This window comes from Quercus robur, chromosome 1, assembly GCF_932294415.1.
Source record: "Quercus robur chromosome 1, dhQueRobu3.1, whole genome shotgun sequence".
Taxonomy (NCBI): Eukaryota; Viridiplantae; Streptophyta; class Magnoliopsida; order Fagales; family Fagaceae; genus Quercus; species Quercus robur.
Genome location: NC_065534.1, coordinates 704038 through 717500, shown reverse-complemented (window position 1 = coordinate 717500; position 13463 = coordinate 704038). Strand labels below are relative to the sequence as shown.

Here is a 13463-nt window from a genome sequence, read left to right as displayed (position 1 = left end):
ATGCCAAGTTCCACCCACGTATATCAAAGAGATCTACAGAGCAAGCTCTCACCAAACACAAAAGCTACAACACTACCAAAGAGATCTCACAAATATGAATGCAACAACTCACAAATATCAAAGAATCAAACCACAACACCTCTCTAATCTTATTAACCGCAGCCCGAAGAGAGAGAGAAAGAGCCTCTTTTACAAATTGAATTTGCTATAACACTGCTTATTCAAGAGTTGTAAAAACTCAAAGCTTTTAAAGAAGAAGAAAACGAAATAGAACTTAGTTTTCTTATTGATGAGTAAAAGTGATTACAAGCAACTAAGAATAGATAGAAAATATCTAATCCCTTATATACAAAATCTGGAAAAGAAAGAAGCAAAACTAACTTCCTTGATTAAGTGGGAAAACTGTTTTAGTCTAACCACTAATTACAAGCTAACACGTGGACTTAATTCATAACAGAAATTGGAACCAATCTGTCAAAGTTATTGGGCAACGTTTCACTAAAACAATTACTAAAGAGATTGCAAAACGGTGCTGTTTCAATAAGCCTCATCAAGTCCTCATTTACACAAAACAGCCTTGTTTCTTCTTCAGTCTCACTCAGTCTTCTTTTGCGTTTTGTACTTAGGACTTGTATCTTCATTTCAACAGTAGTTGATTTGGTTTCCAAATTTTTTTGAGGAGTCCTCTCTTGCACGCACACCTCTCCAAGCAAAAAACAAAAGTCGGCTAGATCCAATAGAGATACACGTAGCTTTAAACCAATGGCCTTTCATGCTTCCAAACCATATATATCAGGATTAGCATTCACAACACTGCCCTCCCAAGTATGGAATGAGGTCTAATGAATGGTATCTACAGGAAAAAAAAAAGTGAAGAAAAAATTAAGATATCCAGGCCAACGATTTAAGTAAACTAACAAGTACCCATAGTGACACCAAGGAATTGTAAAAGGTAATAAAAACTTAAAAGCAGCTTACAATAAATAAAATTAATCCCATTTTTTTGTGAAGAGAAATTTTGTGAAGATTTGTTATATAGAAGTCTGCTACTAACTACCCTCCCATTTAATTGTGTGACATATCTAATTTGTGCCTCAAACTAAAATGCAATAAAAAGAAGAGAAAAGAGAAGTTTAGTATAGATTTGGCAGCCAAAGCATGATACTGTAAGTCTGTAATTGAAATATCAGCTACTCCATAAGAGTGTGAATTGAAGATATAAATGAGACTGCAATTAATTTATCTTATAATAGAAAATGAAATCACATTTTACAATAATGTTACCTAAATCACCAACGTGATTCAATTTATCAGTAGAGCTCCATGTAACCCTACTTATAACCCAACCACACCAATGGCCACTTTAAGCGGTGCAAAGAAAGAAACCACAATTTAAAATAAAAAGACTGATTATAAGCAAGGAACAAAATTGCACACCTTAATGAGAATGGCATCAACAAAAGGGATAGACACAAGCATATCACCTGCAAAATAGTTCATTCTCTTACTCTCGGGCAGGCTAGCAACAATATCGATATGTGGGAGATAAAACACTCTGCACTGCTCATGAGGGGATGCCTTGAAAATATTCGCTGCCACTATTCCAGTACCTAGCAACAATATCAATATGTGGGAGTTCAAACACTCTGCACTGCACATGAGAAAATGCCTTGGAAATATTCGCAGCCACTGTTCCAGTACCACACCTACGTCAACACTCAACAGTTTAACCCCAATCCTTAAGAAGTTGAGTGTTAATGGAATGGTAAACTTGAGAGAATTCCTGAACTCTGTTCCTTGCTTCAATTCCCATCTCTTCTGTGAGCGGAAAGTTAATGGAATCAGCCCATTTGGAGAGTAGCCTGGAACATTGATCATCTTGATGAATCTCCCTGAAAATTGCACATCTTGCTTATAAAATAGATTAGCATTAGGCTTCAAAGTTTCTAACAGTTATTTTCACAAACAATTTTGGTGCATTTCCAAAACGAAATTAAAATTAAACAAAATAAGTAACTACTGCCAATTCCAAACCACAATACAAAACGGATTATATTAAATCCAAACCAGGTAATGGGTGAATCTTAGAAAACCAAACAAAATTGTTAAATTAATTTGTTTTTAAGCTTCCCTACGTTGTTTTCTTTAATCTTAAACTCAAACCAAATTGTTAAATTCCAATGAAATTGATATTTTGTAAAGATCACAATTGCACTGAACCTCCCTTAGATCCATATCATAGATATCAATTACAATCACAACTCAATAATTCCAATACGAAAAAAAAATCTGAGAAAGGTAGAGAGATGTGGGTCTCACTGTTTTGAAGTAAATAGAGAAGCGACGATGGGCGACGGCAGGGAGAAGAAGTCGTGTGTTAGTGGCTACGGGTTTAGGTGTGGGTCTCGCCGCCGACTACAGAGAGACAATGTCGCCTCTATCCACTGCCTCCGCCTCTGCCTCCGCCTCCGGTTCTGGTGTGTGAGAGCTAGATTCGTTCTTCTCCAAAACCCCTTCCTTTCCCTCTTCACCGAAATATGATGGAGTTTTTGAATTTCATTTTATCTTTTGTTTTGCTTTCTTAATCTTTTTATTTTGTTCTGAATTTCATTTGATTTTTTTTTTTGTTTTCTTTTCCTAGTCAGGTTATTTTAAGTTGTGTTTTGTAACGTGGCAGTGGCAGTGACAGATAGAAAATGTGGTGAAAATATTGTGAAATTATTGTGGACGTAGAATTTCTCTTTTATACTAATTTTAAATTTGACAAGGATTCTTTCTTATTTGGATTAATTAATTTGCAAAATGGTTTAAATAATTTTAATTTACATCGTTAAAGGCCAATAAATTTGATAAGGAATCTTTCGAGTTTTTACACTAACTTTTAATTTACACCATTAAAGGCTAATAAATTTGATAAGGATTCTTTCTTATTTGGATTAATTAATTTGGAAAATGGTTTAAATAATTTTAATTTACACCATTAAAGGCTAATAAATTTGATAAGGATTCTTTCTTATTTTAATTAATTTGGAAAATGGTTTAAATAATTTTAATTCACACCATTAAAGGCCAATAAATTTGATAAGGATTCTTTTTGGTTTTTACACTAACTTTGCAAAAAAAACAAAAAAAAAAAACAAAAAAGTTTTTACACTAACTTGATTATGGAATTTGAAATATTTTTCCTTATGAAATAGATTTTATAACTGTTAGGTTCTAAAAGTTTAAAACAATTGGCAAACCATAAGCACAAACTTGTCTTGATATAGATTCCTAAGTCTATATGTTTGATTAGACAAAGGTCAAGTTGATATAGGTTAAGATTCAAGAAAATACAAGCTACAAGGAAGAATTCAAAATCTGCCTAGTTCGACTGATGAAGAATTGCATCTGCAAAATTTTAAAGTTTAGGCCATTAGCCTAAACTTGTCCATTTGAAGCATAAAACGTGACCTGCTTGCTACAGTATTTAAAGGACATTATAAGCTAACCCTAGAGTGGTTTTTAAAGAGAGAAGACTGCATCTTAATACCTCTAATTGTAGATCTAGGGTTTTTGTACTCAAGGGTGTTGTATAAGTTGTTGTCATCACTAGTCATCAAAGGTGCTAGAGATTTAAACCTTCAAGGGTGGTCTTGGAGTCACAAACTAAAGAGTTTGTGTTGCTAAACCTTTGAGTGGGATCTCAAAGTCACAAACATGGGAATTTGTGTTCAGCAAATTTAAGATAGAAGAATCTATGAATTCGGAGCTACACGTGGTCGTGTTAGTAAGTTCTACATAAGGTAGTTTTAAATTTAAGGTTTAAATTCATTGTAAACTTTCATTCTATTATAGTGAATTTGGTTGCCTTGAGGATAGATTAGGTTAAATCTTCCCCAGGTTTTTTACCTTAAAATTGTTGATTTCATTAGTTTTCCTAAATAATTGTATTTTTGTTTTATTTATTTTTCCGTTGTGCATGATATGATTTATTACTATCTAATTTAGATCTGAATAATAAACCTAGGTATCAACTTGGTTAATTAATTAGGTTAAACAATCTGAATATACAGGGGTCTAAACAAACAAACAATAACATCATCACTTTTGAAAGAAAATTTTATATTGAAATCGTCTTCTTAAGATTTTTTATTTTACATAATCTCTCTCTCTCTCTCTCTCTCTCTGTGAGAAATGATACACAGGACTCGGGGTTTGCTAGTGTAAAGTTGTGATTTACAACTATATTTTATGTTGAATTTATTCCATGACAAAAAATGTTGTAATTGCTTTAATTTTGATCCTTATATTTTGTGGGATTTTATTGTATTGGGTTTAGTATTAAGTTGATGAAGAATTGAGCATGAAACAAAGAATCAGTGCAATTTCAAGACTAGTTTGTGAGAAGCTCACAAAAAAGGTTCCCGCGAAAACGGCACATGAAAGCACATGTTGGAAGCTGAAGAGTCATGCTAGCTTGGAGGATTTCGTGAGTGTCTCGCGGGTAAGGACTTCTTAAGAGATACTTGCGAAACTCTTTGCCTGAAGGATTTTTTAAGTGTAACTTTTTTACCCTTCACCCATACTATATATACCATTATTACTCACTAAAGTATAAGAGACTATTTAGAGAGAAAAATCTTAGATAAGTTTTGTAGGGTCTCGTTTTTTAGCCCAATACCACACGGTGGTGGGATCTTGAACCAGCGGGCCCAATACAATGAATTTGTAGAGAGTGGGCTAAAAGGCTAGGCCTTGGTGAACGGACAGTCGTTAGTCATGGTGTTCACGATGATCGCACAGAGGTGAACTGAGCTTATCCAAGAAGACTTTCTCCTTGGCACGACCTGGTTGGCTTTGGTTCTTGGACCTGATCCCAGTCCCCTTTCTGGACTGCTTCTTCCTCCTTTTATACTAGCTTTTTCCCTCCCCCCAACGTCCGTGTGTAGGTTCAACTTTATAGGGCTGGTACTTGTCCTATCAACCCATACCCAAAGTGGTTGGGGGTGGTTGTAAAAGCTGAAAAGTATGGCTTTGTCAGGTGTAGAGTACTTAATTGCAGTAAAGGCAGCTTTTCCCTTGTTCTTTGTTGTTTTAGTACTTTTCCTGTTCAGCGAAATGACCCGGAATGTCATCACCAGGACTGAATTGCTCCCTTTGCCCTCGGCTACATTTATGGCCGAAGAGGGTCCTTCCCATGGCCAAGGAGGATCCTTCCTATGGCCAAGGGGTGGGCCTTCCTTGGATCGGGCCTTGGACCCAACACAGACATTGACATGGGCTTCCCGGTTTTATACCCCCCCACAGGTTTTCTACAACACACACCCATCTTTTAGAGAGAGAGTTATCCTTAGTGAGAAATCCTTGTAGCCTCTTCTCCTTCCCTCTCCCATTGTCATACCTTGAGAGGAGATTTGTGCCCAAATACAACCCACACATTTTCAGAGTGTAGAGAGTATTTTGGAGTTTAGGAAGTTTTGGGATTTGTCAAAAGAAGCCGGTGAGGCTTAGCAAATGCAATCGGGCGTATTCCGAGATCTAGAAAGCTAGAGAAGACATGACTTTGAGAAGTCCGTTGGTAGCAGGAGCTTGAAGGGCTTAAGTACATTGGGTAGACTAGGCTTAGAGGGTCTTTTGTTATTCATGTACTCCAACTTTATTCTCTAATGGATCGATTACTGCTTGGAGGGCGGCGGAGAGGTTTTTCGTCGAGTTCTTTGGTTTTCTCTTCGATAACACGTCTTGGTGTTATCTTGTGGTTGCATCTTTCTTCCCTTACTCTTGTGCTTTACTTTTATTGTTTGTTGTTCATGTTTATGCACTAGTGTAGTTTTCGGTTTATTGCGCTTCATTTACTTTTGTTCCACACTTAGATAGGTTAGAATAAAATCAATCTAACCGTAATTTTTTATTAGGGGTCTAAACAGCTCTTGTATATTCACACAATTTCGAGCTTTCAGCTAGGAAGGAACTTGACCCAACCCACAAGTTTGGGTCGAGTAATTGAGTCTTGGGTCGAACTGATTGGCTTGTTTACCGGTATGTTTCATATAAATTAAATCCCAAATTCAAAAATTGTAAGAATTTTGAAGAATTGGAACATTAAAACTTTTGAATAGGGAAGAGAATAGATATAGAAAGTATTGAAGTATGCTTGAAGTCAAAAAATATAAAGAAGCTGGATTTGGAAAAATAAAAAATAAAAAATTCTTAATTGACTGAATTGTTTCACGGTGTCTCTCCTTGGAAAATGAATGCCCAAACTAAAAAATGGTAAAAATTTTGAAGAATTTAACATTAAAACTTTGAAGAGAAAGAGAATGAAGAAAATATTAAAGTTGATTGATGTAAAAAAAAAACAAAGAAGGCTTGATTTGCAATCTTATTTGTTATTAATTGCTGCCTTTATTACCGGATCTTGATTGGGATAGTATCTTACACTAACTCGATTATGGAATTTGAAAATTTTTTCCTAAGTTCAGTCCCCCAATTCCTTTGAGCCCAATCCACAATTAAACCCAATACTCACTTTAATAGACAAGTCCAACCCGAAAACAAATTTGATTTTCTGAATAAAAAGAGGCCATGGAAGGCTTACAAAAGAGAAAGCTTGGACCCCTTCCCATCTCTGACCAGGCCTTGAGAAATAGGCCCAGAGCTATTACAAAAAGATGTGGGCAAGGAGATGGGCTGAGAAATTTCCTTATCTCTAACCCCAAAAAAAAAAAAAAAAAAAAAGTATATCATGCTCCTCAACTCTTCTAAAACAATTTAGTATTTGATACATCAAAAACTTATTTTATTTATTTTAACACATGATTTTACAATACACTCTACATCGCATATTCTATTTTAAGATTATAACACATTAAAATAATTTAAAACAAACCTTGTCTATATTAAAAAATTAACAAAACAAATATATTTTACCATAAGGCCCCATTTGAGAGAGAGAGAGAGAGAGAGGACTTGGGATGTGATGTGGGAGAGAGAAATGGAATAAAAAACTTCAAAATATGTTTAGCACATTACATTTTCTGCTGGTACAGTTCCAAACATAGCATTGTCCTGTACATCAATGCTAAAATTTTTAGCATTTATAACATTTGGTGTGGGAGGTTTTTTGGTATTCACCAAATGCCAAAATTTTGATACTAAACCCACAAAAAAGTCTCATTGCACGTGCGAACTCAAGAAATATATATATATATATATATATATATATATACTGTACCTAAGTTTTGTTCAAAATAAAAAGTCAGGGGGCAATTTCCTCCCCCTTGCCCCCTGCTAGTTCCGCTCTTGGTGTAAAGAAAGAGATTTTGGCTAGGCCTCACCTTGGAAACTTTTGTTGTGTTTAATAGCATTCTACATGTCTATAGCTTCTACCTTGGTATCTTTCACAAGCGGACATTTCTTCATCTTCAGGGCTCAACTAAAATTTGTGTCCTCCACCTCGTATATAATGACCTACCTGCTAGTAACAATATCTTCTATGGCAGTCTTTCCGCTCTTCTTTCATTTGATGTAGGCTACCTTCAAGAAAGTGTCACAACTTAAATACAGGGTGACTATTCCTCACTGGCTTTATTTGGATAAGTAGTATTTACATTACAATCTTCTTCAGAAGTCCGATGACTCAGGTTACTGATTGATAAACTGTTTCCACTAATATTGATGATGGCCTTGTACCGTGTGTTCAATTTCAATGAAGTAAAACATTTATGTGGGTGAATTCAATATTATCTACCTAATTAATTAAGTTGTTGAACTGCAATTTATCGTTGGGAGTCCACTTTGTCTGAATGTTTTATTTTTTTATCATCGTGAATTTGAATTTTTTGAGTGGATCAACTTTAATTATATATAGTTTGTAGGAACTAAAGATATTATAGAGTTGGTCATTTTTATTTAAATTTGTTGGATTAGTCTTTGTCTAAACAATTATGTTGATGCTTTAAAATGTAGTTCCAACGCTTTCATCTTTTTGAGTAATCTCCCTGAACTAGTTAGACATTGAATTATAAATGAACCGGGCTATTTAAGAATAATTTGTGCATGACTTAAGAAAATGCTTGTTTATGTTCTTGTATTTAGCAAACAAACTAGTCCCATACTCATGTTTAAGCTTGACTATAAATTGAGTTAAGCTCATCTATAATAATGTGTTTATAAACAAGTTTGTGTGAATAAGAGGGGCGGCGTTATAGCCTATTCAGGGGGTTCAAATGATTGAACCCCCTGACTTCAAAAAAACATAAAATTATATATATAATATTTTTTTTTGTTAGGTTTATACTTTAATATATTCTTAAAAATATATTTTTGCACATCCTTATTACAAGTATTTTCGACTCTAAAATTAAAGAGTGAGTGTTTGTGAATTGGAAGTGTAATTTTTTTTATAAGTTTATATTATATTTGTGTGAGTGTGTCTAATATTGATTGTGTATATTACATTTTGTTATAATGTTATTTGTATAAATTATGACGTGTGTGGATCATTATGTGTAAAATATAAATATAATATAACTTTATATAATTTAATAATTGGGAAATAAAGAGGGTATTTTTGACATGCGTGTACATTGTTGTAATGTTATAATAACTTTTGGTTATAAAGTTAGTAAAATTCAAGAAAAAAATTGTGAAGTTAGTGACTATTTAAGCATTTGATTAGTTAAGTAGACACAAAGTGTATACTTTTATGTATAAATGAGTGTGATTGTGTGCGTTAATAATTAATATGGAGTCAATGAGTTGAGATTAGTCATTTAGTCTAAAATCTTTTTATAAAAATAAAGTCAAATAGATAATAACAACTTTATAAAGATAAAAATGTTAGACAAACTTAACAAAATAAAATAATCATAGGCTCATAACTACCTACATTGGCAATAGATACTCATAAGTCATAATGAACTATCATGTAACATTCAAAATTTGAAAACTTGTATAATAAAATTGTAAAACTTCACTTATTATTATATTTTTTGTCGATAACTTGATATATTCAAGTTTTCTTTTTATTAAATTTTTTTAATAAACCCTCTAAACGTAATTTCCGAAGTCGCCCCTGGTGAATAAGACTTGATTTAATGTGTGCATGAAAGCAAAAAGTATCTGCCCTCTACATTTAACTGCGTCAATCTCATTATATTGAGAGAATGTCATTCAAAAAGAATGAGGAACAAAAATAGGCTTTTTTTTTTTTTTTTAAATGTGCCACTGAAGATCGTTAATGTATTTTAATTAGCAAAAAAGTAGGAAGAATATAATTTCAAAATAGACTACATAATAATTTAGGGACAAAGTTTTTTTTCCTTCAACCCATAGCATAGCAAATCAGAAATCTATTCATATGTATTTTTTAAACAAATTATGTCACATGACTAATTAAATATGCAATGTGATTAAAATTATATGGTGAATAATTTTAGCAGTTGCTACGTAGTGGGTATGAGCAGTTTACATTTTTCATAATTAAGCAAGTATATGTCTTATAGTTTCCAAAAATTTCATACATGTTTAAAAATTTATAGTTCCATATGGGATCTGAGGCTCAAAATAAATTTGGTAATATTTATTTATAAGGTAGAACTTTGGTACAATTCTTTAGATGCAATACATTAAATTTCGCAACTAGGAGACTGTACCTATATTTTTCCATATTTATATATCCAACGAATCAACTCAACATGATCATATAGCTTCAAGTGAACATATGTTTGGGTTACTTCACAGAGATTTCAAAATCATAAAATGTTCCAAAGTTTCAGTGCTCATTTAGATCCTACAGAAAAGACAATCTTAATATACTTAGATATCAGAAATTACTAGCCGGTTTCCTTGTGCAATGCACAAATATGGTATAAATTTATTTTAAACTATTTCATGAGAAATTAATTATCTTTCTGACCATGCATAAACTCATTATGTGATTTAGCATTTGAGGAAGTAGTTGCAATTATATTACATTATTTATATGTTATTGAAAATAGAGCAAATATAAAGTTTTGCTCCAATTTGGTTCATTTTGGTCCATAGTCCATTTCAGTTCGATTCAGTCCACTTTGGTATATTTCGGTCTAATTCATTCTACTTCAGTCTATTAAGGTCCACTTCGGTCGACATCAATTCATTTGGTCCACTTCGGTCCATTTGCTTCATTTTGGTTCAATTCGAATAACTTCGGTCCAATAGGTCCACTTGGGTCCATTTGGTCTACCTCCTTCCCTTTCGGTCTACTTTGGTCCTTCAAATTAAGAAATTAAAAAATAAAATAAAAAACTAAAAATCTTTTTTTTTTTTTTAGGAAACAGTAATACTTATTAGAACATACAAACACGAAAATAGTATATAAAGTTTTTTAAAAAAACTTATAATATATTATATAATCACAGTACCACTACAAAATCTCAATAAACCAAAAACGTTGAATGGCCTTGTTAGTGATCAATTTCTTGGTCAAGCAATGCGAAAGCTCATGGGCCACCATTTGGGCTTTCTTAGCATCACCCTTAATCACTGCGGGCCTCAAGAAACACCATCCTTGGTTCTGCTCCTATTCGTATAGCCCATGCAACCTCTTAGCTTGTCTTGCTAGCCCATCACTACCGGCACTGCCCCATAGTCTCTCGTCAAATTAATTGGGTTTAGAATGCATGTTGGTGTTATATTATTGAGTGGGATAGGAGGGCCATTAATTAGACATTGCTAGTATCATTTTCTAGAGTACTAATAATTTTCTGAATGATGTGATCTTTTGATTTCTCGTAAATTAATTGTGCCTTTAGAGTTTTTTCACTTGTAATTACATTTTTTATCAAAAAAAAAAAAAAAAAAAAATACACCTGTAAGGACTCAATTCGTAGCGATCCCAAATTGGTGTATTGGGTTCGAACGTTAAAAGCCCAAACAATAAATTTGTAAAGAGTGGGCTAAAAGGCTAGGCCTTGGTCACCGGATAGTTGTTAGTCACGGTGTTCATGATGGTCGCACAGAAGTGAACTGAGTTTGTCCAAGAAGACTTTCTCTTTGGCACGGCTTGAGCGGCTCCGGTCCTTGGACCTCGTTCAAGGAGGTTAATGTTCTTATTATTCCTTTTACCTTCGGTTACAATGGTTCAAGAGTCGATACCACATGCCCCCCCCCCCTTTTGGCGGATGAATCCTTACATTATATAGCCCCTCTCAGTTGATCCTGACCTCTTTGTTGATCAGGCAGGTAACTACTCGAGTGCTTGTCCCATCAGCCGCCTTCCCCCACTTTCTGTTAGTTGCAATAACCGAAGCCACATTGTTCAGGGGTCTTTTCCCATCAATGTGGCCAGGACGTTTGTTGGCGCATTCAATGCGGAGGTGACGTCTTTTCCTTGAACTGCTCCCACACTGTACCCCCGTGCGACTCCTATTCTACTTACATTTTCTTCTGGGAGCGCTTTGGGAGCTGCCTTTGATGGCGCGTCGTTCTTCCCTTCTAGGCCTTGGGATGCCGAGGACAGGGTCGTCCTCGGCTGCAGCTCTAGGCCATTTGGACTTTCGCTGCATGTCCTTGGTGACGACTCTCCTCGGTACGGGCCTTGGGCCCTAATGGAAAGTGGGCCGAGATCACAAATTCTCTGGCCCCACAATAGCCCCTCAAAATCCTGTTGTCCGGCTCCTCGAACGGAGAGGAGGGTTTTGATGACATCAAGCCTCTGTCATAGCTTGTCAATCCTTGTCATCTATCAGTGCCAGAGATTCTTCGTCTGCCCGAGACACGTTCTTGGGGCCTTTGTAGGTGAAACGTGTCTTCATTAAATGCAGGCGGCTCTGTGCTTCCCACGTTCAACGGTGCGATGGTAATCTAATGGTGGAGATTTCCTTACCTTTATGGGCGAGAAAATTCGCGCAGTTACTTTTGATGGGAGGTATAAATAATTTTTAGAACTGATTTGTCTCTTCACTTTCGCACTTAAGGGTTCTAGTGCACATATCCTGGTTTCAGTCAAACTTCCATCTAAATTCAAGTCTCTCTCCAGCATAAAAAGCCTGTCCGAGAAACTTTTCCTCATTTCTGTAAGTTTTCTGCTCTCACTAACTCGTGCTTTTTCTCTTCTGGGTTTATTTTTCTCCTGTTCCTCTCCTTCTCTTGTGATCCCCTGAGTTTGTTTAGTAGTTCCTATAGATGGTTAAATTAAAAAAGTTGGTTGAGATCAAAGAAGCGATGGAAAAGTTCATCGCTGACTATAGGATACCCCCCAATGTGAGTTTAAGGTACTGCAAGGAGGAGGAGTGGCATCTTAAGAGAAGGACGGGCGAGGTGGTGATTCCCTTTCTTGCCTTTATAGAGGAGGGTATGAGAATCCCCATGGGGCCGGTAATGAGGAGTTACCTTAGGCATTTCCGATTAGCTCCCACCCAGTGCGCTGCTAATGTGTTTAGGATTTTGGGTTGTGTGGACGCCTTAAACGAAAAAATGGGGCTACGACTAACCCATCATGACATAAACTGGTGCTACAACTTCCAACATTTGAGGGGTAAATCCTACTACATGAAGACGAGAGACGATAGGGTTCGGTTAATCCAGTGCCTCCCCGAGTCCAACAAAGGATTGAACAAAGACTTTCTTATTGTATTTGGGGAGTGGCACGATGACCTTCCTTGCCCAATTGTGGAGGGAGAACCAGGTGGGTGTAGAGAGTAGGAGGGGGCCAATCTTTTGCGCCGTCTTAATTTTGTGTGGTTCGGTTACTAACTATGAACATGCCCTTTTTTTGCAGATCCACATGCCTTTCACCGACACTTTCATCTGATCAACCGGGTGGATTTGGAGACCGTTCTCAAGGCGGCGGTTTTTGTAAACGACGAGGATGGTTAAGTCAGAGCCGCTCACAAAATCTTAGGGTACGATCCCATCTAGAAGTCATTTGCCGCCCCAAAGCACATGATTAGAGCTAACGATCCTCGGCTTCAGAAAATCACTGTAGTCGAGCACGAGTTTTTGATCTCTGAAGGAGCTCTTGTCCCGGAGGGCATCCCGTTGGCGGGCTCTTCTCCGTCTCACCAAGCAGCGGAGGACGAAGGTGATTTGGGTCTGTCTGAAGAGGGGTTCGGGGTATTTGACCAAGCTGACCCATCCGTAGATCCTTCCGGTGACCTGGGTGACCTTGACTTGTCCGAAGCGGAACTATTGTCAGTGGGAACATCCTCTCGGACGGAGATGGGTTTTAAGAAAGCCCCCGACCAGCTTGTTTGACCTCATTGAGGGTCAGCCGGGGAAGGGTGCACAGGGAAAGTCACAATCCAGTGTTCCAACTCCCCCACCACAGCCCCAGCCAGTCCAGAATAGGTATTCTCCTTCTCGGTCGTAGCCATAATCTCCCCACCCCAAACTTCCTGCTCCTCCCCAATCAACTCTGCCTTCTTGGCCTAAGCCCACCGACCCAAAGAGAAAGAGGAGTCCCAAGGGTAAGGAACCAATGGATGGGGGGAAATCCT

The 13463-nt window shown here is 36.3% G+C and overlaps 1 long non-coding RNA gene across 2 annotated transcripts; it reads right to left on the bottom strand.

The window, feature by feature from the left end:
• Positions 1-265: 265 nt before the first annotated feature.
• Positions 266-2596, bottom strand: LOC126713387 (uncharacterized). 2 transcript variants are annotated; one of them, XR_007651335.1, is made up of 3 exons: positions 2320-2596; positions 1438-1907; positions 266-853 (listed from the first exon to the last, which is right to left on the bottom strand). It is a non-coding gene; the product is annotated as an uncharacterized LOC126713387 (long non-coding RNA). The 2 variants fall into 2 exon arrangements; XR_007651336.1 differs by having other exon boundaries at positions 1438-1892.
• Between the last annotated feature and the right edge of the window lie 10867 nt (positions 2597-13463).